Source organism: Nyctereutes procyonoides, unplaced genomic scaffold (assembly GCF_905146905.1).
Source record: "Nyctereutes procyonoides isolate TBG_1078 unplaced genomic scaffold, NYPRO_anot_genome, whole genome shotgun sequence".
Classification (NCBI taxonomy): Eukaryota; Metazoa; Chordata; class Mammalia; order Carnivora; family Canidae; genus Nyctereutes; species Nyctereutes procyonoides.
In genome coordinates this window covers 13,405,811-13,431,596 of record NW_026575035.1, presented here as the reverse complement: position 1 = coordinate 13,431,596, position 25,786 = coordinate 13,405,811, and the positions used below count along the sequence as shown (strand labels likewise).

The window sequence follows — 25,786 nt, the reverse complement described above, 5'->3', positions numbered from 1 at the left end:
CCTACTTCTGGATAAGTACCTTAAGAAAATAAAACCACTATCTCAAAGAGATATCTGCTTCCCCCACCACCATGTTCATTGCAGCATTATTTACAATAGCCAAGACACAGAAACAACCAGAGTGTCCACTGATGGATAAATGGATAAAGAAGATGTGGTACACATGTACATGTACACACACACACACACACACACACACCCTGAGGAAAATTTTATAGCCATAAAAAAGGAAACAAATCTTGCCATTTGCAACATGGATGGACCTTGAGGGCATTATGCTAAATGAAATAGGTCAGATAGACAAATACTCTATGATCTTACTTATATGTGGACTAAGAAAAGCCAAACTCATAGCAAAGAGATTAGAAAGGTGTCTGCCAGGGTCTGGGAGTTGGAAGAATTGGGAAAGATGCTGGTTAAAAACTTCTAATTGTAAGAAAATAATATATAGCATGGTGACTATAATTAACAATATCTGTATTAAATACTTTAAAGTTGGTAAGAGAGATCTCAAATGTCCTCATCATGCACAAAAATACTGTAATTACGTGAGGTGATGCATATGTTAATTAACCTTATTATAGTAATGTAGTAATCACTTTGCAATACAGATGTGTATCAAATCATTATATTGTATACCTTTATCTCACACAATATTATATGTCAATTATATCTCAAGAACACTGGAAAAGAAAAGCCTTCACAGTAACTCTCTGAATCCTTGTTCCCACTCTGTTAGAGAAGAAACTTATGGCTTATTTGCCAAATGCTCACATGGTCAGTAGGTGGCAAAGCTAGCAGGCCAGCCCAGTGTGTTCACTCCTGGCCCATAGTCTTGGCTAAATCATTTTTAACACCTTCAGGTCTCCAGAAATCACAGTCAGAAATAAAACTCGGAATGGGATAAAACTGAACTTTGTCCTCCTGCACTTCCAGCACAGAGCACATAAACCAATCTTACTGACAACTGGAATCTTCCTCAATTGTGTCCTCCACCCCCTGCCACCCCCAGTTGTTGACGCAAATGGTGGGACGAGGCAAGAAGGCCACCCAAGTGGAAGCACAGAATGAAACAGCTCCAGAGTAATGAAAATAACCTCTCTGTACCCAAGTAAACCTCCAGCATATTGGGCCCTGTGGGGATCCTTGCAGAGCCTCGATGTAATAGCTGTGACTTAAGTTCCTGTCCCCATACTTTCTACAGACTATGCAGAAATGACACAGGCTCCTGTATGCCTCACAGGGAAAATAACTCACCTCCCACCAGGCAAGCAGAGACAAACATATGTTATGGGCTCCTACAGATGTCAATCCTTCCATCAAGGCAAGAGGCCAGACTGGACAGAAATCCAGGGCTTGAGTCTCAAAGGTTGGCAGGAATTGAATATATAAAGAGAGGAAGCAAAAAAAAAAAAATAAAATAAAGAGAGGAAGCCAGGAAAGGGCCTCAGCTGACCCCAACAGACAGGATCAAGTACATATTTAAAAAAAAAAAATCACTTCTAATTCATGCACATTGGTAAAATGACGATGCACCTGGGAACATTTACCAAACTGGAATCATGACATTTCATTAAAGCATTGACTCCGCAGGAGACGCTGGAGGTGCTAAAGAAGAGCCTGCAACCCCCTTGCTTAAAGCCTTTCAGTGGTTTATATTCTCTTTGGAAGAAAGTCTCAGCATCTTGGCCTGTACAATGTGGCTCCTACCCTAGCCCTAGGCCACCCCATGCCTGTGCTCTTGAGCTTCCATAGATGCCCTAACACACCTTGCTCTCCTATCTCCAAAGTAGCTGTACCCGTACCCACATCATTATCTCCATGCCCTCCTCACCAGCTGACAGCTACTCATCATTCAGATCTCCATTAACTACCTCCTCCTAGACCCCTCTTGGCTCCCCCCATGTGTAGGTCAGACACTTCTAAGCTCCCTCCTAATACCTCTATTCTCTATCAAAGCACTCATGCTGATGGAAACTGCTTGTTACTAGACAGAAATCCCCCTGAGGGTAGGATCCAGATCACTGCCCTGTTACTGCACATCGAGTAAGCAATATTGTACTGGAAACATAAACCACAAATGAATGGAGCAAATGAATTCAGAGATAAAGCCTGATTTATTATCTCTGCCCCTGACAGGTCTTTTCCATCTGCTCTAAAAATAGACTTCTCTAGTCTTGTCGGCAGGTCTGTCCAAGCAAGAAATGCCAAGCCAAGGATTCACTCAAATTCTTTGAGTTTTGACTGTCTTCCATTAAAAATATGATCCATAAACCCGGACCAAGGCTCCATCCATCAGACACCAAAGGCCAAGCCTGACATCATCAATAACAGGGCTGATCTTGCCGTCAGCACCAGGAGATGAAGAGTGATTCGGGCCCAGCAGCTCAGGGACGCCGGCAGCTGTACCAGCTCTGACAGATGACCTTGCATGCACAGAGAGCGTGTCTAAGAAGCAAAGAGGCCTCCTATACAGCAAGATGAGAACTGCACACATAGGAAGCTTAGCTGGTTGAGAAAAATTAGTAAAAGGTTACTTTGTCATTTAGATGTATATTCATTTCTCATCTGAATTAAGCATATACTACATTTTCTATATGAATAAAAACATGCTGCCAATGAACAATGACCTATGCAGGAGAAGGAAACCCAATGTAAATTCCTTTTAATACTAGAGCAGGAGACTAAAACTGTCTCTTTACTATTAAGGTTAATCTGATTAGATTGGAGAGTTTTTTGGCATTTTTCTGCCTTTGGAGTTGTTTGAAGGAGGCTTCAGGGGAAAAGCAACAATTTCCATTGAACCCAAATACAGCAGCCGCCCCTATAAAAACTCAACACGAGAGGACTTACACCCAACATCCTCCCCAACTCTGAAAAGTGGTCCAGAGAAGACACCTTTCAGGCTTTTCACCCAGTTCTCAACAACCTCCTTTCTCTGGAAAATGCCCCTTGCCAAACTAGACATTCCAGGCATATTTATACTCTGCGACCTACCCTCCTGGCTATGGTGACCTATGTTGGACCAGAATTGGAAATTTGGAATTGGGGCTAAGGATGTCCAGTTTCAATCTGGGCTGGTCCCGTAAGCAGGGAAAGCACAGGGAAAGCACTGTCGTTGCAGACAGCCATTCTCTACCAAGTGGACAGGGGAAAGAGTATGACAGTGTGTGGAAAAAAGCAGCAGGAAGCAGCTGCAGGGATAAGAGAGGGACTTTCTGGATTCTCTCACCCAGACCCCCTCCGCTCCCTTCCTCCAACACCATCCCTTCTGGCCTGGACTCCTGTCCACTGTAAATGAATTCCTGGACAACCTCAGACTCTTAGAGCTCTGCTTCCATCTGACTGATCCTCCTCAACTTGATTGAAAGCTGGATTGGAAGAGCATCGATTTCAGTGCTGCATCATGTTTATCTCCCCAGGTCATAAATGCACATACACATTGCTTCCCTGGCACTCAGGGTGTACTCAACACATATTTATTGGATGACTAATGATATCACTGTCCTTGAAGGCCTCTCAGTGGAGAACCATCCACTTGCTTCCCACACACTATGAAGACAGGTAGACATTCTTCCTGCTTCCTCCTGCTGCTTCTAGACACCACTCCTCCTCCCTTAAAAACAAAAACAAAACACCAAAAAGCCAACAACAGCTATTCTTCTCTGAGGCTTATGACATCACAGTCATCCACCCAGCTCAACTGCATTCTTCAAACAAGTTTGCTTCTCCGGGTTACACTCAGTCCATTTTGGGGTAACACTTGGGAATGGCCTGGTGAGAACTGTTATGTCTCAGGGTAGCTACATGGTTGAGACTACATATGCTAGATAAAGAGGACAGTTCAGTCAATTCCGGTCAGTTCCGCTCATGCAAGCAGTTAAACTAGATAAGTTGGCTTTGAGAAAAAGCTCATCTCCTTCGACAATAAGTGCTTTGACCTGGTAGAGCTCCTCACTAAAATTGAAATGAGTGGACATTACAGCTTTTGGTATTTCTCTAAGACAATTTCTTTGGCACGATGAATAATACCCTAGATTCTTTACATTTCATCAGCACCAAGACCTAAAACACCATTCATTTGTTCTACATTGTACACAGTCAGGATAAGGAAGAAGTCCCAGGAATGACCATAGCTGTTGGCAAGGTGATGCAGTTTCCCTTTATAAGGTCCTCATGACCTGTATGTGGTTCAATTATCTCTGAGCAATTAAATCTTAATGGGTAAAAGTACTGAAAAGAAAATTGCAATTATACACATGTGTAGTTGCCTGCACCACACTTCAAACCCCTTTTATTTCTTGGTCTCTGTGTAACACGAGAGCTATGTAGAAAACAATTAGGACCAGAGAGCTTCTTCCTACATAATCAGAGAGCACATCACTAGTGTGATTCCCAGCCTGACACAGAAGCTGTGGGGGTAAAAGCCATATGTCCAACCTAGCAGGCAAGGTATAATTTCACATGCTTTTCCAGGACCCTAATGAAACAAAAAAACAGAGTTGAATTGTTTGGCACTGAAAAATCAGATTCCTTGGTACCCAACTGCTGCTTACTGCTTCCTACGCAAGGAGAATCATGCAGATAGGTAAAAGAAGACATAGGAGGCTATGGTAAAAGTGACAATTTGCATACAGCTGAGCAATACCCTTGACCAAATCCAGATACCTCCAAGGAAGCTCCAATAATAAGGAGGTACACATACATTTCTGCAGAGTCACACCCACTGGCATGTTGGGTGCACAGAACAGTAGTAATGACTGATTCTAAGAATCAGCCCAGGACGGTTTGGCCATAAGGTACTCATAACAGAGTAACATGTACCACTACGTGTGCGTGCACACACACACACACACACACACACACACACACACACATTGTCCTTGCCTCCTGCCTACCTGAAGCAGCTCCTGCATATAGTACAAAGAAGTCCTGGATGGTCACAGGTAGGTGGGATAACAGTGATGTTTTACATCCTCTTATTCATTGGTCTTGGTTGTTGCTTAAACTGTCAGGCTCAAAACTTATAAGCAAATGATAAAATTATCCGAAGCCATCATGTACATCTTACTTTCCATTTCAATATTATATCATATGAATTATGTGCCATTGTATAGCTCTAAAGCATGCGATTGGCTCATAAAATCTTTAATGTTCCAATTGTCCATCTTAGGAAATATCAATCAAAATAGATACAATATGCTGCATGAGATTCCTTTTCCAATTCAGGTCCTCACCAAGACATTCAACCAAGCATGTGAGCATATCTAAATTCAATGTTCATGGCCATGAACAATGTCTGAAGCTGACTCCAGATGAAAAATTACTGAGCCTTCTCTCACTGACCACCTCCCAGACTGTCCTCCTACTTCCTAGTCACATCTCTTAGACCTTCCATGCCCACTATCCTGCCAGTTGCCTCACTCCATTCTTCCACACTCTTCCACATTGTCCTCCCCTAAAAAAATGCAGCAATTATCACTAAATTACAATGTCCCTGACACTGACCAAACTAGATATTTCAGACCTAAATTATTCTAGGAAGCTTGAGGTAAATTTATCAGATAGTTGCTAAAGTCTATGCTTCAATTAGGGGTAGCTACATATGGGCTGATTGAACCATTCCAGAAAAATGACTTGGTCATTCAAAAATCTGACAGTCAAGGGCTCAATTCAGGCATGTTTAGATTGGGGAAATGACATAGTTGATGGGAGAAAGGAGAAATATACAGAGGCAGCAAGATTCTCCTCCTCATGGGAAGAGAGGGGACCAGAGAGAGGCTTACAGTAGGTGTTTGAAAAGTTTAGAGTTGGGATCCCTGGGTGGCTCAGCAGTTAAGCATCTGCCTTCGGCTAAGGGTGTGATTCTGGAGTCCCAGGATTGAGTCCCACATTGGACTCCTTGCATGGAGCCTGCTTCTCCCTCTGCCTCTCTGTGTCTCTCATGAATAAATAAATAAATAAAATCTTTAAAAAAAAGTTTAGAGTTCTGTTTTAAAGCCCAATGTTTTATTCAAGACTATTTGATGAATTAGTTTTGATATAAACTAGTATCTTCTTAGGTTTACATTAACATAATCTGCACAGCAATATTCATTTTAGCATGGTTTATGCTGAAAAACTGGAAGTCTATATATGAGAGAACATAGTTAAAATAAGTGACTTCACTCAATGGAATATTATGACATAATTAAAACAAGGATTCTGAAGAGTGATATACTATGGAAAATACTTAAGAAGTAATGATAAATCAAATGACAAAGGGAACAAAAGTACACATATGTTATGATTTCACATTTTAAAATAAAACTTATGCAAAGAAAAATATAGTGGGGCAGATAGTGCATCAAAATATAAACTGTAGATATGCTTAGATGATGGGGTTATAGTCTTTTTTCTCTTTTTTTCTATATACCTTTGTTTTCCAAACCTAATGAGCATGGACAATTTTTAGTGAACATATTCTATAATAGACACTTATTTTAAAACATAAGAAACCTGTCTCAGAGGCCACACTATAAAAACCAGAAGGAATCATAAAAAAGTAGGTAAGAAAATCACAATATGAAACTAACCTACCTGTTCATCTGATGAAAGATGAGGGAAAGCTGAAGTGATTTTGAAGCTACCAGGGCAACTGCCCTCTAGAAAAAAAAAACATCATGAGACTTAATGCTGTGGACATGACCCCACATTTTTCCTTTTTCTCTTTTGCTTTACCACAGGGAAACAAAGATTAAGCAACACTTTTCTTCTGAGAACTAGAAGCAGGCCACTGAAAGCATGCTTTCACCTGGTACATTTTAATTTTTACTCCTCTGCTACTTACAAGGGTTTGAGCATACTTCCTGCTCTGAAACTCTGAGAAACTAAAGTTAGATCCCAGGTACCATACACATCCTAAAAGAACTGTAATTCCAGAGCAGGTTTTCAAACCCTAAGAAGACTGCATTCCTGCATACTGTCATCTCTCTGCACAAATTTCAACTTTGTCTAATTCATTATTGCAAATCCAATGCCTAGCACAGTGCATGGTACCAAAGGATGCCTCATATATTTGCTGAATGTTTTTAAAATATTTTCTTAGAATCAAGATTAGCCTTAGTAGAAAATGAAGTGAGTTCAAGTGAGTAAAAAAATATACTTTATCATATTTAAGTATTGGGTTTTTTAATCTATGACTATATGTTATTTGGACAAATAACTCTACTGTTTTAAAGAGTTTTACAATTGGCCAAATTAACACATGGCATCACCCTTCACATAGTTATTTACACATGAGAAAAAGAAGCTGAAGCCAGACCACCAACCACCCAGTGCAACTTATGTGGATCACTGACAGACTACAAAGGAAGAAATCAACAGCCATTATCCTTGCAAATCTGAACCTATGGAATGATGGTGATTGTTCATGAGGAGTTGATCCTAACCATTCCCAGGAAGTATACCTGAGGGACAGCCATTTGATACCAGTGCTGGAAGGAAAACAGGACCAGCCATGTTGAAACCTCACAGCCAGTGACTGGACCAAAATAACTGGTACTGCCAAGAATCTCCAATGATGCTGTGTCTGATGCACTTTGACAGGTGCCACCTAAAAGCCCAATTCAATCAAAGTTGGTTTTGTGCTACATTTCCACTAATTAGTTTACAGCATATCTCTCATTGTTGTGCTACACAGACAGAAAAATTCAAAGATTTCACTGGCTTCTTCCGATCCTGGCAGTTCTTTAGCTCTTAGACATATTCTCCATGAAGGGTTCTATGGATTCTTCAAAAGGAGTATGAAATAATAAAATTATAATAATCATAATAGTCATAATAACAACAGTGCCTTAAATAAGTGAAGTTCTGGCAGGTTTTAAGTGTTCTTCTATTTAATATCTTCATAGAGTCAAAAATAAGAAACGAAATTTAGAAAAACTTTTAAGGAAATGGAATTAGAATTTAACAAAAAGAGCCACACAATAGTATCTTTCAACTGTGGGAATGGCTTTCACATAACAAGAAGCTACTTTTCATTTAACAAAGAACAAGGAGAGCCTGGCTTTAGTTGAAACTTGAGGAATTTAACTTAGGTAATATGTTATCTTTTGTTCTCTGGTATTCTTTCCCAGGACTTTTTTTAAAGCAGGGTACCTTCTTATCTTGCCAAGTTGCTTTTAAACAATTTAACCTGAATGCAGAAGATGGAACAGATGGTCTTTTAAAAACTCTCCATATTCAAGATGCTGGACATTCAAGAGCTCAAAACACTGGACACATTTTCATACAGGTGATAACCTAATAGCTTTCTCATCCATTTAAACCTATTGGTTGATTTCTTCTCATTATTAGGTACAGTCTACTTTTCCTCCAACTGTTCTCACCTGTTTCCTCTGACCTTTTCATCCTATCCAAGACCCTGTGAACTCACACTATGTTTTCTGCAATATACAGGGAGCTTTCCTCTTAAACCATGCAGTTGTCTAAAAAAGGAGAATTGTTGGGGATCCCTGGGTGGCTCAGCGGTTTAGTGCCTGCCTTTGGCCCAGGGCATGATCCTGGGGTCCTGGGATCAAGTCCTGCACCAGGCTCCCTGCATGGAGCCTGCTTCTCCCTCTGCCTATGTCTCTGCCTCTCTGTCTCTCATGAATAAATAAATAAAATCTTTTAAAAATTAAAAAGGAGAATTATTAACCACAGGGTCTTGTTCAAATTCCCACATAGGAAATTACATTTTACCTCCCTATAATTTCCCCTGTCATTTATTCAGAAATACTATTTAATATCCCTCTCAAAATAAAACCTGTTGCAGAGACGGCTGCCTCAGAGGGGCCTGCCTTTTCTAGCACAGAGGAGATGATGTTTCAGAGATGTATGACTAATACTCCTGGGGCAGGAGCTGAGTACACTGGGATCCTTTGGGAGTAAAGGTACCTCCAAAGGATCAAATTGATTTTTATTTTATGAGTGTAGTAGACAGTCCCATTAGACAGATTTTTTTCCCTCCAGCATTTTGCAGCATCTTCTGAGATTCAGAGTCAAGACAAGAGCTTCTTGGTAATATTGTGTGGATGACGCATTACACAGAGCTGATTCTGTGACATCATGTCATCTTGTTCTCAGAGCAACCTGATGTGCCTGCCCTGCACACCCCAGCACTGTGAGTCACTGTATGATATATTGTCCAGGAAATGCAAAATGATGCTCTTCTTAAAAACTCATGATTAAAAAATTGAGGCTTCCGGCTAGGGAATGTAGAGTGAAAAAAGTAAACTCTCAGGAGGGATAAGTTCTCATTCTTGTTTTTCTTTTCATTATTGTTTGAGATCCTACAAGGGATTGTAGTTTATAAATAACCATGGTAAGTGGTTCTTTTCTTCAATATTTTATTGCCACAAAAATTATTTTTCACTAACCAGAACTTCCCATTATGAACAGCTATGCCACTCCACATCCTAAGAAGCTTTTACCACCAATATGACTGAATATCTATATGTGGATTATGGATGTTGAATACAATTGCCTAAATAAGCATCACTCATGCCTGAAGGATTCTGCAACACAAAACAATCCAGATACATACAAACTTACAGTGAATTTTGACAATGATAGAATAAAGTAAAAATCAAGGATAATCTACTAAAGAGAAAAATTAAAATTTAGTCTTATCCAAATATTTCCAACCTGAACCCAAAAAATCATGTGCTGGACTCCAAACAGTGAGAATTCAAAGTTTAAAAATCTTTTCTTCTTCTGTCTCCACCTTCCAAATTTCAGTAAATAAAAGAATTGGTGAACCAAAGATCCAGGGAACAAAACATGCAGGGAAAAATAGAAGCAGCAGACGTTAATCAAGCTGAGATGTTAACAAGGAGAGAACCTCTTTCTGGCAAGGCTGACCTTTCCAACCCAGTACATAGTACTTGTCATTCCCAGAGCTTAAGACACTAGGACAGCCAGACAAATACCAAGAGCCCAGACCCCCAGGGTTCAAAAATAATCAGGCAAAGAGCATGCATTAAATACCCTTCCTGGCCTCAAAACCACCATCCTTTTCCAATTAGAAATGCACTGTTGGGGTGCTTGGGCAGCTCAGTTGGCTGGGCATCTCTTGGTTTTGGCTCCAGTCATGATCACAGAGTTGTGACATCTAGCCCTGCATGGAACCTGCTTGAGATTCTCTTGCCCTCTCTGCCCCTCTCCCACCAATTGCGCATGCTTTCTCAAGAAAAGAAAGAAAAGGAAAGAAAAGAAAAGAAAGAAAAGAAAAGAAAGAAAAGAAAAGAAAAGAAAAGAAAAGAAAAGAAAAGAACTGTTAGTGAAAGGGCAGCATCATTTGGGACTTTGGATGCTACAGGTTTGATTTGGACCAATGTATAGTTAAATCCCAAGGAAGTATGCCCCATGAAGGTGCGGGTTCCGTGGAGGAGAGATCACTCTGGGTAGTCACTTAACTGGCAAAGAAATCCCTGGAGCCCACAGTTGGATCTGGAGGCCAACCAACCAGGCAGAACCTCTGGACCCAAACACTCTAATATACCCCCAGAGGAATTTTAGTTCTCTCCGTGCCACAGTCCATTTATCTAATAGCAAAGAGCCATGAGGGTCACTTAAGTCCCTTCACTAGGTCTGCAGCTAAAAATTCAGGAGGGCTTCCAGAGGTACTTCATGTTACAGGTACATCATGCCTAGCAATGCATTCCCTTTGGCTTCATGACTAGAGCACAGCTGGAGGTAGCAGGTGAGAAACAGAATAACTTTGTCCTTTTCCCAGTATTTTGCTGAGCCAGCTATGGGAGACTTTACTAGAGTCCCAAATGGGTTCAAAGTCAATGTCCTAGAAGAAATAGTAATGATTACAGCTCTCTTTAAAAAGTTGTCAAAATTTCAGTTATAATGATGTTCATCTAAGAACCTAGAAATAACGGTAATAGCAAGGCTTAAAATTAATACAAAAGAATGAAAGATACCCAAAGGCATCTAAGGCAAGATGGTTCCCAGGCTTACAGTTTTATCATAACTTCATTGAAAGCAACTGCTATTTTTAAAAAGTCTGAGTCAATCAGATGAACAATAGTCACTATGGAAGCCTAGCTATTGATACTACAAAAAAAACAACTTAATGGTTGCATAGGTAGAAACTGTCAAACTGTTTTCCAGAAAGGCTGTGCTGTTTTACATTCTCAACAGCAATGTATTAGTGATCCAGCTTCTCTGTATCCTTGTCAGCACTTAGTATTATCACATTTTTTAGTCATTCTGGTAGGTGTATAGTAATATCTCATTGTAGTTCTAATTTGCATTTCCCTAATGGATAATGATCTTGTACATCTTTTTGTGTGTTCATTTGCCCTGTATACATCCACTTTGGTGGAATGTCTCTTCATGTCTTTTGACTATTTAATAATTGGATTATTCTTTTACTGTTGAAGTTTGGAGATCTTTAGAACTAGATACTAGTTCGTTGTCAGATGATGTGGTTTGCAAGTATGTCCTCCTAGTCTGTAGCTCTTCTTTTATACTCTCAATGAGGTCTTTCAAAGAGCAAATGTTTTAAATTCAAATCAAGTCCAATTCATCAAGTTTCCTTTTATGAATTGTGGTTTTGGTGTCCACCCTAAGAACTCTTTGCCTAGCCCCAGATCTCAAACTGATTTCGCCATATATTTTTTTCTAAAAGTTTTATAATTCTGCACTTTACATTTAAGTCCAAGATCGATTTTGAGTTAAATTTTGTGTTGTGCGCGCTGCGGCAACACGATCAGGGTCCCGAGGATAAGGGGATGAGGAAAATAAAAGAAAATTAAAGAGATGGGGACAGGAGGGACACAGTGGATGATGTCCAAGCAGTGCCAGCTTTATTCAAGGTTCTACAACATTTTATAGCATGAGCAAAACAAAGCTAATAAGGTATCTATTTTTAGCATGTTTGTGAAACCCTCCAAAGTTCCCCTTTTTCAGCATGTAAGACAGACTCATGGGTGCCAGAAGACCTTGGTAAATAGATAAGCTTGTTGCTCCAGATGTGCATACTTCAAAGGAATATTAGATATGGTAAACAGACCAGCAAGGACAGCACAGACCCTTATTTACATTTATGACCAGGTCAGAATAAGTTGTATCTATTGTGTTATGTGGGCCATCACGTACAAGCGAGCCCTGAGAACCATTGCTCAAGCCCTTTCTCAAGCATCAACCAACTATTCACCCTTTAGGCTCCCAAGCCTTTTGAGTGAATGAGGGACGCAAGTCCGGGCCTGGTTTGGTTCAGTTACTCCAGCTAGTCTGTGGTCACCCACAATTTTGTATAAGACATAAGGTTTAGGCAAGATTTATTTTCCTCTGCTTGTCCAACTTCTCCAGGACCATTTGTTATAAAAGTTATCCTTCCTGTATTTAATTCCTTTTATACTTTGGTCAAAATTGGTTGGGCAAATCTTTACAGGTCTATTTCTGAGTTCTCTACTTCATTTCATTGATCTATGTGTCTAACTCTCTATGCATGCCAAACAATATTGATTAGTGTTGCTTTATAATTAGTTTTGAAATTGGATAGAGTGATTCTTCCTACGCTATTCCTCTATTTCAAAACTGTTTATTCTAGTTCCTTTGCATTTACATATAAATTTTAAAATAATCCTGTCTTCATCTATAAAAATCTTGCTTAGATTTTGATAAGAATTGCATTAAACATGCACATTCTATTTGGAGAGAATTGACATCTTGCTATGCTGAGTCTTCAAACCATGAATATATGTCTATTTATTTAGACCTTTGATTATTTTATTTATATTTTCTATGATATTAATAAAGCCACTCTTGATTTATTTTGGTTAATGTTTACAATTTTCATCTTTTTCCATCTTTTTACTCTCAATCTTTATTGTTATATTTGAGGTGAGTTTCTTATAGACATCATATAGTTAGTTGGGCCATGTTTTTTAATATACTCTGTCAATCTCTGTCTTATAGTTTGTATATTTGAACCATTGACATTTAATGTAATTATTGATACATTGTGGCTTAAGGATGTCATTGTATTTCTTGTTTCTCTTTGTTCTTCCAGTTTTCCGTTTCTGTTTTCTTTGGCCTGTTTTAAACATTTCCTAATGTTACTTAAAATTTTTTAAAAATCCATTTAGATTTATTTATATTATTTTTGAATGCCTCTTTGTAGTTTTTTAGTGGTTGCTCAGGGTACTACATTATATATAGATAACATACCTCTACTAATACCATGAGGGCAGAGAAGTGGTCTCATTACCACTGAGAAGTGATGAGAATCCTAACTCTCTACCAGGTCCCCTCCCACAGGTCTCCAGCATAGAGGTTTCCTTGTTACAAAGTGAAGGAGTCTTTTCCAATGTGGGTTAAGGTAGGACCATGGTTCTCCTGTGATGTTTGACTGGAGTAGAGCACTTACTATCTAAACGTTTTCTGTCTTAGATTGGGCCAGAGTGGGGGAGGTATAAAAAAAAGTTTTCTGTCTTTAAAAATTAAATAAACAAATAAATAATAGTGTTCTGTCTTCCTAAATTGACTCTTAGTCCTTTGGCTACAGACAGCAGGTTTATGTTGGAGCTTTCTTTACACTTGATGCTTCCAGGTTACTTACTAGCTTATTAAGCTCCAAGTCTTTATTTACAAGACAAAAAGAAAACCCAGGGAATTTACCATTATAGTGTTCCTTGAATCTTAAGGTTCCTAGCTGTTCTGCCTTCTTCTCTCCACCTTTCATAATCTTCTTATGTGTGTTTTATATATACTGTCCAGGGTTTGGGTTGTACTTAACCAAAGAAATAGGAAAAAGTATGTCTAATTCCATCTTCCCAGCAATGTGTTTCTTCCTTAGCTAAAAAAGAACACTTAAAAGAACTGAAGGGCTATTGGCACAGTTGTTTTGAGAAGAAAGCACCAGCTAGCCATTACATTGTTCATATAAATATATTCATTATCAGATAAATATATTTATTGTCAAATAAACATATGTTAGTTATCATAAAATTTAAACTAAACCAGTATTTATTCCGATTCTCATTCTCAGGAAATTTGGTTTTTCTTTAAGGCAAAGAGAAGTTTTCTTGTAATGTGAAATGATTCATTTTAATAATTCAAAAGATTGTTCAATTGTCAACTTGATATTATAAATGTTCTTTTAAAATTTATTTATTTTAGAGAGAGTGCGCGCACGTGCGCGAGTGCGCACAAGAGGGGGAGGGAGAGGGGCAGAGGGAGAGAAAGAATCTTCAAGCAGACCCCCTGCTGAGCATGGAGCTTGAAGCTGGGCCCAATCCCACAACCCTGAGATCATGACCTGAAATGAAATCATGAATCAGACATTCAACTGACTGAGCGACCCAAGCGCCCAGATATTCTAAATGTTCTTATATGAAAGTATATTTGTATCAACTTGTTAATAAGTGCTTTAATTTGTGGCAGGTTACAGATAGAGCAGTCTTCAGATTAAATTCTGCCACAAATATTACCATCAATATATTAGCAGATACCAAGAAAGCAACCTTTTTTCTCAACTAGATGAAGTCCCATTCTCTATCTTCTTAAATGCTCTAAACATACCTTATATTTTTTTCAAGAAAAGCATGAATTCTAGAAGCAAAATCCAGTTAATCTCTCAATCAGCCTCAAGTGACCAGAATCTTCTAAATTGTAGGAACATAAAACTTTACTGTATTTAAGTCTCAGACACCAACCCCATATGGGAAGGAAGGTAGGAAGGCTTCCTAGTTTCTTATAATCTTTCATGCAAGAGTGGGAGAGCATCTCTAAAATATTTCAATCAATCTTTTCATGAAAATATCCACTAGCATCTCCTACACATCACAGAGAATTCAATTGCTCGGAAGTAAAGGACAGGGTGAAGGAAGAAGTAGTAGACTAAGCATTTTACTGTTTTTCCAGAAGTGGAACAGCTAGTAACACCCTGTGTTACAGAGTCACTTCTTCTAAGCTTCTGAAAGTCTCTAAGTTTCTGAAAGTCATATTAGGATGCGATAAACATAGTATTCTTTACAAAAGTTGTTTTCAGACTTTTTAAAAAACTTGTACTCCGGTAGAAAATAGGGAAGGGTTGCTAAAGGCCACCTATCTGTCTACTATTACCCAGTCCCCTCCCCAGGAGGGTGGTTCTGAAAATGTGGACCCCACACCAGACTTACTGAGTCAGAATCTCTAAAATTAAGGTCCAGAACCAGCATATTTAACAACCTTGCAGTAACTTGGGAGATCACTGCCTTTGTGCTTGGTGGAACATAGTTTGAAAATCATTGTGCTATAGTTAGTTTACTAGTTAGCATATGCAGAGAGAAAATCAGATCTCTATGGGGAACATTAAGTGGAAATAGAACCACCAAAATATTCAGTCACAATGAATAATTAAAGGGTAGCCACCACAGGTGGTCCTGGGGTCCAGAGCAGGAGCATCCATGTACCAAAGACCAAACTCAGGCCAGGATGACCTCCTATTGTTTTTGCTTCATTGAGTTATGAGGCAAATGATAATATAGTGTAGGTAAAGGTAAGAGGATTTTCTTTCAAATTCCTTTTATGAAATAAACTTCTTTTAAAATAGTAACTTGTTGAAACATTTTATGTCTTATTGAAACACCTTGCTATGGAAACGTGACATTTAAAGAAAAATCTATTAGTCAATGAATTTCAATTAATGACGGTGTTCTTTCTGAAGTTGACACCAATAATTTAATTGATCAGCACCATCAGCTAATATCAGTCACCAAGGGGACATGGGTAGCATTCCAATCAGAGAACAGAAAGAGGGGGTTTGGAAGAAGTATGCTACATAAAGCCAAATATATGTAGAATAAACAAATACCTATGCTGCCATACATACCTCTTGGGGCTGAGCCTTGTTCTCATTCTTCCCCACCTCATCTCACTCAGAGTTCTATGGACCCTATGACACCTTGTTCCATTAAACGGCCAGTCCCCACACTGCTCCTCCCCCTCACATCCCATACTGGGCTCCAAATGGAATTGATTTCCCACAGCTCTACTCATAGAATCAGAACAGATGAAATCTCTCTCCAACATAAAAACCTTTCAATGTTTACCATGTCTTTAAATTGATTAGCTTGGTGGTCAACTAAAATTCGATAAAGGAGGAAAGACTATCCACTGGAAGAAAGACAGTCTCTTCAATAAATGGTGCTGGGAAAATTGGACATCCACATGCAGAAGAATGAAACTAGACCACTCTCTTGCACCATACACAAAGATAAACTCAAAATGGATGAAAGATCTAAATGTGAGACAAGATTCCATCAAAATCCTAGAGGAGAACACAGGCAACACCCTTTTTGAACTTGGCCACAGTAACTTCTTGCAAGATACATCCACGAAGGCAAGAGAAACAAAAAGCAAAAATGAACTATTGGGACTTCATTAAGATAAGAAGCTTTTGCAGAGCAAAGGATACAGTCAACAAAACTAAAAGACAACCTACAGAATGGGAGGAGATATTTGCAAATGACGTATCAGATAAAAGGCTAGTTTCCAAGATCTATAAAGAACTTATTAAACTCAACAGCAAAGAAACAAACAATCCAATCATGAAATGGGCAAAAGACATGAAGAGAAATCTCACAGAGGAAGACATAGACATGGCCAACACGCACATGAGAAAATGCTCTGCATCACTTGCCATCAGGGAAATACAAATCAAAACCACAATGAGATACCACCTCACACCAGTGAGAATGGGGAACATTAACAAGGCAGGAAACAACAAATGTTGGAGAGGATGCGGAGAAAAGGGAACCCTCTTATACTGTTGGTGGGAATATGAACTGGTGCAGCCACTCTGGAAAACTGTGTGGAGGTTCCTCAAAGAGTTAAAAATAGACCTGCCCTACGACCCAGCCATTGCACTGCTGGGGATTTACCCCAAAGATTCAGATGCAATGAAACTCCGGGACACCTGCACCCCGATGTTTCTAGCAGCAATGTCCACAATAGCCAAACTGTGGAAGGAGCCTCGGTGTCCATCGAAAGATGAATGAATAAAGAAGATGTGGTTTATGTATACAAGGAATATTACTCAGCCATTAGAAACGACAAATATCCACCATTTGCTTCAACGTGGATGGAACTGGAGGGTATTATGCTGAGTGAAGTAAGTCAATCGGAGAAGGACAAACATTGTATGTTCTCATTCATTTGGAGAATATAAATAATAGTGAAAGGGAACATAAGGGAAGGGAGAAGAAATGTGTCGGAAATATCAGAAAGGGAGACAGAACATAAAGACTCCTAACTCTGGGAAACGAACTAGGGGTGGTGGAAGGGGAGGAGGGCAGGGGGTGGGGGTGAATGGATGACGGGCACTGAAGGGGGCACTTGACGGGATGAGCACTGGGTGTTATTCTGTATGTTGGTAAATTGAACACCAATAAAAAACAAATTTATTATTAAAAAAATAATAATAATAAATAAATAAATAAATAAATAAATAAATAAATAAATAAATAAATAGATTAGCTTGGGCAGCCCCAGTGGCGCAGAGGTTTAGCGCCACCTGCAGCCCAGGGCGTGATCCTGGAGACCCTGAATCGAGTCCCACATCAGGCTCTCTGTATGATGCCTGCTTCTCCCTCTGCCTGTGTCTCTGCCTCTCTCAATCTCTGTCTCTATGAATAAATAAATAAAATCTTTAAAAATTAAATAAATAAATACATACATACATACATATGTACATACATAAATACATAAATAAATAAATGGATTAGCTTATCTTGTGTGTCTTTACCTCATTACCGGAGCCGACCAGAGAGATGGATTATCATCAGAAACCTCCTTCCTGAGACCCTAGCCCCAGAATATTGCCCAACAGCAAACAGGAGTCTCTCTGTTTATAGTACCTCCCAACTTATATTTGCCCACAAGTGATCTCATGCACAATCGTCAGGGGTCACGCTAAGGTCCTGAGAGCCAATTTCTACCACTGTCCTGTGGGAAATTATCTTGATGGCCTTTCAGGCTATCAAAATGCCAAAAATACTACCAGGAAGTCATGAAATGGTTTGCTAAAAATCCATTTAGGACACAGAGGGAGAAAGAAAGGAAAGGAGGCCAGGATAAGTTAATACATTTAAACAAGGTTCAGACAGTGTGGAGGGACCTCACTGCTCGAATTCTGGATTAGCAGTGTTCATTTGTCCTCAATCTCTCTCTTTCTTTCTCTTAGTCAATCTCTCTCTCTCTCTCTCTCTCTCTCTTTCTTCCCTGCCCCCACACAAATACCTATTACAGTGACCAGAACTGAGATTTGAATAAGGGGGCTCACAGATGGAAGGTGCCTTGGGCACATACTTTAACTCTTTTAGAGAGACGTAGGGACAATTACCTCTGGCCATAGCTATAACTCATCAGTGAGCTGATCAACAGCCCTCGGTTTATTTGTATTTCTTGGTCAGAGGACACATAGGGTCAGAATGGCACTATCAATTAGGGTCTCATGAATATTAGGTTTTCATTCAGAAACCTGACTACTTTGTGTCTTTTTTATATTTAGCATCTCATTGATCCCATATACATTTAGTGTATAATGAATATTTAGTACCCAGGACCTCATAAATACTAGATATCTTTTGATCCTTTTATTCCTTCCCACCTATGTCTGACTCAGGAATGTTCTAATTACTAACTGCTTGTTTATACGTAACATACTTTAAATGTTTCACTTATGTTTTTAAAAAATTATTCAACTTCTATAATAGAACTAAATATTTCAAAAGCAAGTGTATATTGCAACCATATTGCCCCTAACTGCCAGACTAGTAACGCAAGTGTATATTGCAACCATATTGCCCCTAACTGCCAGACTAGTAACCGTATCAAAGAAAGAAATTATTTAAGTCAACATAATTTATCTACATTATATGGGAAACCTAGCCTAGGCTCCAGAGCAGACTGGCTGGTTTTAACCACTCTGAGCTATGTGGCTCCAGGCAACTCACTTACTCTCCTCATCCTTCAGTGTCTTCAACTGGAAGAATAATGGAATTTACTATATATAGCCATTTTGTAGATTAGATGAAATAATCTAAGAACCCAGAACAGTGCCTGGTAAATAAAATATCTGATATAAGTGATAATTTTGTAATAAAATTTACCATAGACCCCTTCACACAGGTACCCCCAAAACATCTCTTTTTCATTTAAGCTATCATCTAAACTTAATGCCATTACTAGGTCTGGAATCTACCTTTGTTCCCTTTGGGGAAATTACAGGGGTACCTGTCTTATCTCAGATTATGTGACAAAGCAAAGTAAATGTAAATATGACATGATTGTAACACAATGTGATCAATCCAGTGAGAGGACAATGCAGAGAGTATTACCATCTCCAGTTCACTCCCCAATCATCTCTCATGTGAATTGCACTGTTTCCAATCATGTTACCCTCCTTTTAACCCAGAATTCCTATTCTCTGTAGAACTGATTTGACTGTATATTATCTGGCTATGGTTTTTTTCTCCTTCTCCTGCCCTGTTCAGCTTAAAGTACTCTATGTCTGTTAGCTAGATTATGAACAAATGCATCCTGCCCCTCCATCCATTCTCCACTTGACCAAGAATGCATCATCTTGCTGCCTTATACCAGGATTCACACATCCAAACCCTAGTTGTCAACACTATCTGCCCTTTCCCTTCAAGATCTTCCTCAATCATCTGAGTCCCATCTGAAGATAGAAATGATGAAGAATAATAGTCACCCTTTCTCCAATAGGTGCTATGTACCAGGACATGTGTTCATGGCTTCCCACTCAATCCCTAATCCTAATACCATAGGCATTACAGTCAGCACCCACAAGATTTCCTATAAAGTATCTCTTTTAAACCCAGAGATAGGAAAAATTAAAATGCATTCGAAATTAAACTGTAAAATCAATACACAGTAGATCAGAAATATGTTGTCACCTTAAATACCTAGAAAGTGAAGAGTCTTGCATTAATTGACCAAAACCAGATAGAATGCGTAAAGTTTTCTAAAGAAAGAATGTGCCATAAAAATTGTAGAAAAAGTCAGTCACTAGTTGGTCACCCCAAGAATCATTCCCAACTCCAACTCTCTTGTCACTTTCTACTATATAGGATGAAAAAGCCAACTACTTGCTTTTCCAGCTTCTTTGCAGCTGGAGGGATAGGAGGCAAGCATGTAAAGGAACCATGCAATGGGATCACATAACCCAATTCCGACAAATGAGAAATACTGGAAGTCTGCTGGGGATGTCTACAGGAGGTTTTGCTTTTATAACAAAGGGGGGGCGCTCCTCCCCCATCTCTTCCTACCTGAATGAGAAACGTAATGGCTATGACCAGAAAGGACATGGCACTTAAACTTTAATAGATCTGAGCTCAAATCTGTTTTTCCACAACTGGAGGTGCAGTGTTGGGCACATTCTTTAACATGTCTCAACTGTAAATGGGTTTAATAGTATCTGTAGATGTTCCGATGTTATATCATTTCCAGCTGGCACCTTCACGGAATTACCAGATTTTAATCAGAAGGCACTTGACACCATTACTACTCTCTGGGTGCATCCAAATCCCTTGTTCTGCCCCTATCTCTGAATAAAGTCCATTTATCAAACTCTCTCAATTGGACCATTTCAATGTGCTATTTACTTTCTGCTAGAGCCCCAACTGATGCAACCACTGATGAAATATGCATGTCTGAGGTGACTTCACTTGGATCAAGAGTAACCAGTCCAACTAGACCTCAGAGGCACCCTTCAATTCAAAGACTCCAGAGCCAAGCCTTCCTTCCCTTCCCTGGGGACCCTGGTCTCCCACCTGTCTCAGGAATGGACACACACACACACACACACACACACCCATCCCACCCCAACCAAAGAAAAGGAAATAGCATCTAGGCAGGGTCAATAGCTGGATTTGACTTTTATGGAATGAAGAAAAAGCAGAAAGGACTAAAATGCTTTAAACTCCATCCAGTTTCATGTTATATCCCTAAAGCCTACTGTAGTGCTGTCAGTGAGCTCAATAAATGAATCATAGAAAGGACTCCCCATGTCCATATCCCCACTCCAGCCTAGGAAAGAAGGAAGAGCAGAGATGAAGGGGAAAAGCTTCTTGCACAACTAGGATGGAGGGAGGAGGAGGCCAACAATTATTCAATGATCTCAACAGTCTGGAATTACTTATATGGTGTATATTGTGCACATATCTTCCATTAATTTTGATCAGGCTATCAAAATCTTGAATTTCCTTATTTCCATCTGATATAATTTCTCTTATTTTGAGAAGCAGCTTTCCTCATGCTTAGTGGCCAACTTCCATTTATTGTTTAGCCTGAAAATTAACACAACAAAACCCCAGTCCTGCCAGAATCATACAGTTTCCATAATCTTAGTGGCCTTGAGCTTTTCCTTCTGGGCTTCCCTGCTAAACCAACTGTTGCACTGCCTAGAGCTAGGCTTCTGGATTTTCTGGCACTTCCGGGCTACTCATACCATTCTATCCCTACTCCTGCTATCTTAAGATATGCCTTTACTGCTCCCCGGATAGCCATTTGCTACTGCCAGCAATTTACCAGTAATCAGCAGCAATTAGCAGCAGCCCAAGTAAACACAAATTAGAAGCAACTCAGCAAACTCAGAGGGAGAAATCTCTGAGAATTTTGGACAATGTATGATCTCTTCTCTTCCTCCAGCTGAAGAGAAAAGTCTTACACCTATCTCCCCAGAACTCTAAAGAGACTGCTAATGTACATTAGATCCTGTAAACTCACAAGAAGCCATTCTTTCTTTGGGTCTGCAACGTATCTTTCTGGAACTCCCTCCATGAAACACAGTTTGGCATGCTCAGGTGTAGCCAGATGGCAAGTGACTAGCTTCATGTTATCCCTCAGTGATGAAGGTTCGGAAGTCATTCACCTTGAGTTTCTTCTGACAGCAAAATGACACCAAAGGACTTCACAGGGGTGATGTTCAGAGGTGGTTCATGAGAATTAACATGAATATGTTAATATCATGTTATCATGAATATCATAAATACTAATACCCTCATTATTCCATTCAAGACACAAATTGGCCATGCCCACCATCCAATGCCCAGAGGTCAAGGTCTGATGAAAAATAAGACATGGGCATCAGTCAGTATGGAACCACTGGTCATCTGAAGAAAACCAATCCGCAATCTATCTACATATCATTAAAAACAAACGATTCTTAAGCCTCTCTATGTTCTAGACACAGTGTAGGCACTGGTATTCAGAGTTAAGGAGTTCATAGGTGGGAAGAGAGTGAGATATCTAAGCGGACAGTTATTATACAGTATGATAAACACTGTGATAGCAGGAAGCACTGGGTGCTAGGGAAGCTTGTAAGAGAACATCAGGAAAGGCTTCCTGAGAGAATGATGCTCAAACTAAGCCTTAAAGAACAAACAGGAATCAGTAGGGCAGAGACATCCAAGGGCACATCATGTGCAGATGATCTGAGACAATGAGAGAATCTGGGACATTTGGGAGCTGTACTTTAGTTCAGCTGGTAGGTCAGGAGACAAGAAAGGCATGAAGTAGCAATAGACGAGACTGAAGAAAGAGAGTCAAAGGAGGCAAAAATCTAGAGGTTCTTGGTGAATTCCAAGGTTCTTCCAATCACTATTTTCTTTTTTTAAAAAAAGAGCTATTAAGGGGCACTTGGGTGGCTCAGTTGGTTAAGTGTCATGATCTCAGGGTCCTGGGATCGAGCCCCACATTGGGCGCCCTGTACCATAGGGAGCATGCTCCCTCTCCCTTTCTGCCTGCTGCTCCCCTTGCTTGTGTTTGCTCTCTCTCTCAAATAAATAAATAATATCTTTAAAACAAAAGAGCCATGAAAGAATAGAATTTTAGGAACAGAAGAGAACTTGGATATCAACTACAGCCATATATTTTATAAACAGGTAAGCTCAAGCCTACGGAGGTCAAATCAGGATATGAGGCAATACACCGAGATGATGATAGTTCACATATGTATAACATAGCCCATCACACTCTTTCATTGCCACATATCAATAATGGAGGTAAACATGAACAAGCCAAAAGTTATTAGCATGCCTCAATCACTGCCCAGGATGAGTATTCTTCAGTAAGTCCTTTTATGTCTCTGGATCTCATTTTCTTTTCTTTTCTTTTTTTTTATTTATTATAGTCACACAACAGAGAGAGAGAGAGAGAGAGAGAGAGAGGCAGAGACACAGGCAGAGGGAGAAGCAGGCTCCATGCACCGGGAGCCCGACGTGGGATTTGATCCTGGGTCTCCAGGATCACGCCCTGGGCCAAAGGCAGGCGCTAAACCGCTGCGCCACCCAGGGATCCCTGGATCTCATTTTCACATCTACAGAATGACTAAGGCTTTTTCCAGTTCTAATACTCCACATTCCTAGAAGCTAGCACTACTGAGTCTTTATTGCCATGCTGGAAAAGAATAACTTTTCCTCCAAACGCCTGGAGTCATAATTTTCTGAAGGTTTTCAAAGGTTTTTACAGTTCTGTGTCTGATCTAACCTGTATTTCTAATTATAATCCTTTTCATGCTTAAACAAACTAGTTACAAATAATCTAACACCACCCTTATTAAAACTGTCTCCAATTAAACGAAAAACCAAGATGCCTCCATAAACTCTGGAAACACCTCTGATCCCCAAAGAGTCAGTGTTGCACTCCAAACTGAAATTGTTTCATGATATGCAAACAAAGTCCCAAAAATTACAGCTTTCTTTTTTAGTTTAAACTTAGGCACTGAAAACCCACAGGAACATTCAATAATAAAGAAATGAATATGTTGCACCTTCTGCCTTTCTCAACATTTATTATTAAAGACATTTGCAGGAAAGCAGGCTCACATTGCTTAGGAATCCATCCAGCCCTGCTGATAATTCTCACTATGAGGTAAGAAGCACAATCCGAGAGGTCCTTCATCTTCTGGAGAGTGGAACAATGTGGCTGTCAACACAAAGACTGAAGATGCAGGTGGACGCTACTCAGCAGGAGCAAAAGGATCCCTCGGTAGCAGTGATCATGTTTCATGCAAATGACCTGAAAATCAAGAGAAAGGAAAAAAAAAAAAACAAAATGTAATTTTCTAAGTTTTTCAACAATGGTATATCTATTTTAAAAATAAGGGTTCTGTGCTTCAGGGCACTGTGCTTTAGTGTGAGATCTGAACATGGAAAAAGATCAGTTGCCCTCAAGGAGTTTACAAGGAACAGGAGAGATGAAAACTTAAAGTAGAAGGCAGCAAGAGATGAGTATCACAAAATCAGAAGGTGAGTTCAGAGAGGAGAGAAATCACATGCTGTGGTATCAGTGAGGCTACAACCAACTTGGGCAGAGCAATGCAGGGCTGTGGCAGGAGGTAAATGAAGCAACTGTGCTCCAGTTGTCTGAACCACCTCCCTCTCACCAAGCACTCTTCCTTCACTTAACAATTTCCCTCCTTGCATCATCTGGATTTCTGTCCTTCTTTCTTCTCCTTCTTTCACTTGTTCATTATGTATCTCCTCCACTAGAATGCAAGCTCCATGAGAGCAGAACTTTGCCTTGTTGTCTTCAATGTCTAGATCAGTGACTAGTGTGGAATAGGTATTGAGTAAATGGTATAGGAAGTAAGGCAGGCATGCAGGAAATAAGGAAAGGAAAGGGAAGGAGGGAGGGAAGATACAGTCCACAGAGATGAATTTATGACCCTATCATCTTTACCTTACATCTTATCTACATTTTAAAGTTTGATGCGGATTACTTGCACTGAGAGATCTCCCTCTGCGCCCGTTAGCCTACCTAATTCTTAACTTGGCCCTAAATTCTTTTACAGTTCTGTGTCTGGCCCTTCCCCATCATGCATTCCACCAAACTCCACAATCATTTGTACATGCCATGTCTTTGCTCCTGCTGTTCCTGTGCCTAAAATAGCATCCTTCTTGTACCCTTCTCTGCCAGATAAACTCCCACTCACTCTTCAAAACACAATGTAGCAATTTAGCAATACTTAACAAAATGTTAAATGTACACTCCTTTTGATCCATCTACCCACTTTTGGAAATGTATTCTTGAGGTTTTCTCACATAAGACCAATGTGAGCTCTTCTAGGAAGTTCTACACTCTGAGGCCAAGCCACAGGCTCTCCTGTGTTCGAGTAACACACAGAGCACCCCTCTCATTTATCATTTATCCTACAGTGTGTACCTATTCCTTTACAAAGTATTCTCCTCATAATAAACCTGAGCCGCTCAGGAAACTTATATCCCTAATGGGTAGACAGACAAAATATCAGTAAGAGCACAAATAAATACATAAATATATACTTTCAAATAAAAGCTGGAGAAAAAAAGAGGGATAATGCAACCTCCAAATAAGGAATGAGGAATCTCCTTTTTTGGGGGGGGGGAATGGAAAATGTTTATGTTAAGGAAAACGAAAGAAACGAAACTGCTTATAAATTATAATCATGGCTACATATAAAAATGTACCCTAAAGACATTTCTCAGAAAAACTGGACTGAGATATACCTAAAGAGAATCTACCTTTTTTAACTTATTGTATACTTACTGTGTAACACAGTTGACATATTTTTAAATCTAAATTCTCCTCTAAGTGGCAGTACTATGCACTTTGATATTCTATGCTATCTTGCAGGCATCTAGGTCCTGTCTGCCCAAGTATGCTGTATGATTATGGCAGACAGAATCCATATCCTGTACATCTTTTGCCTGCCCCCATGTCACCTAGCACAGGATACACAGAAGGATTTCAATTACTACCT

At 39.6% G+C, this 25,786-nt stretch overlaps 1 protein-coding gene across 5 annotated transcripts in view; it reads right to left on the bottom strand.

The window, feature by feature from the left end:
• The window catches only part of CRH (corticotropin releasing hormone), a 184,212-nt gene that overhangs the window by 82,062 nt on the left and 76,364 nt on the right, over positions 1-25,786 (bottom strand). For all 5 annotated transcript variants that reach the window (XM_055318256.1, XM_055318253.1, XM_055318254.1 and 2 more), the window contains one exon: positions 23,871-24,063. The gene's annotated coding sequence lies outside the window, so the exon portion shown is untranslated. The remainder of the gene's footprint in view (positions 1-23,870; positions 24,064-25,786) is intronic.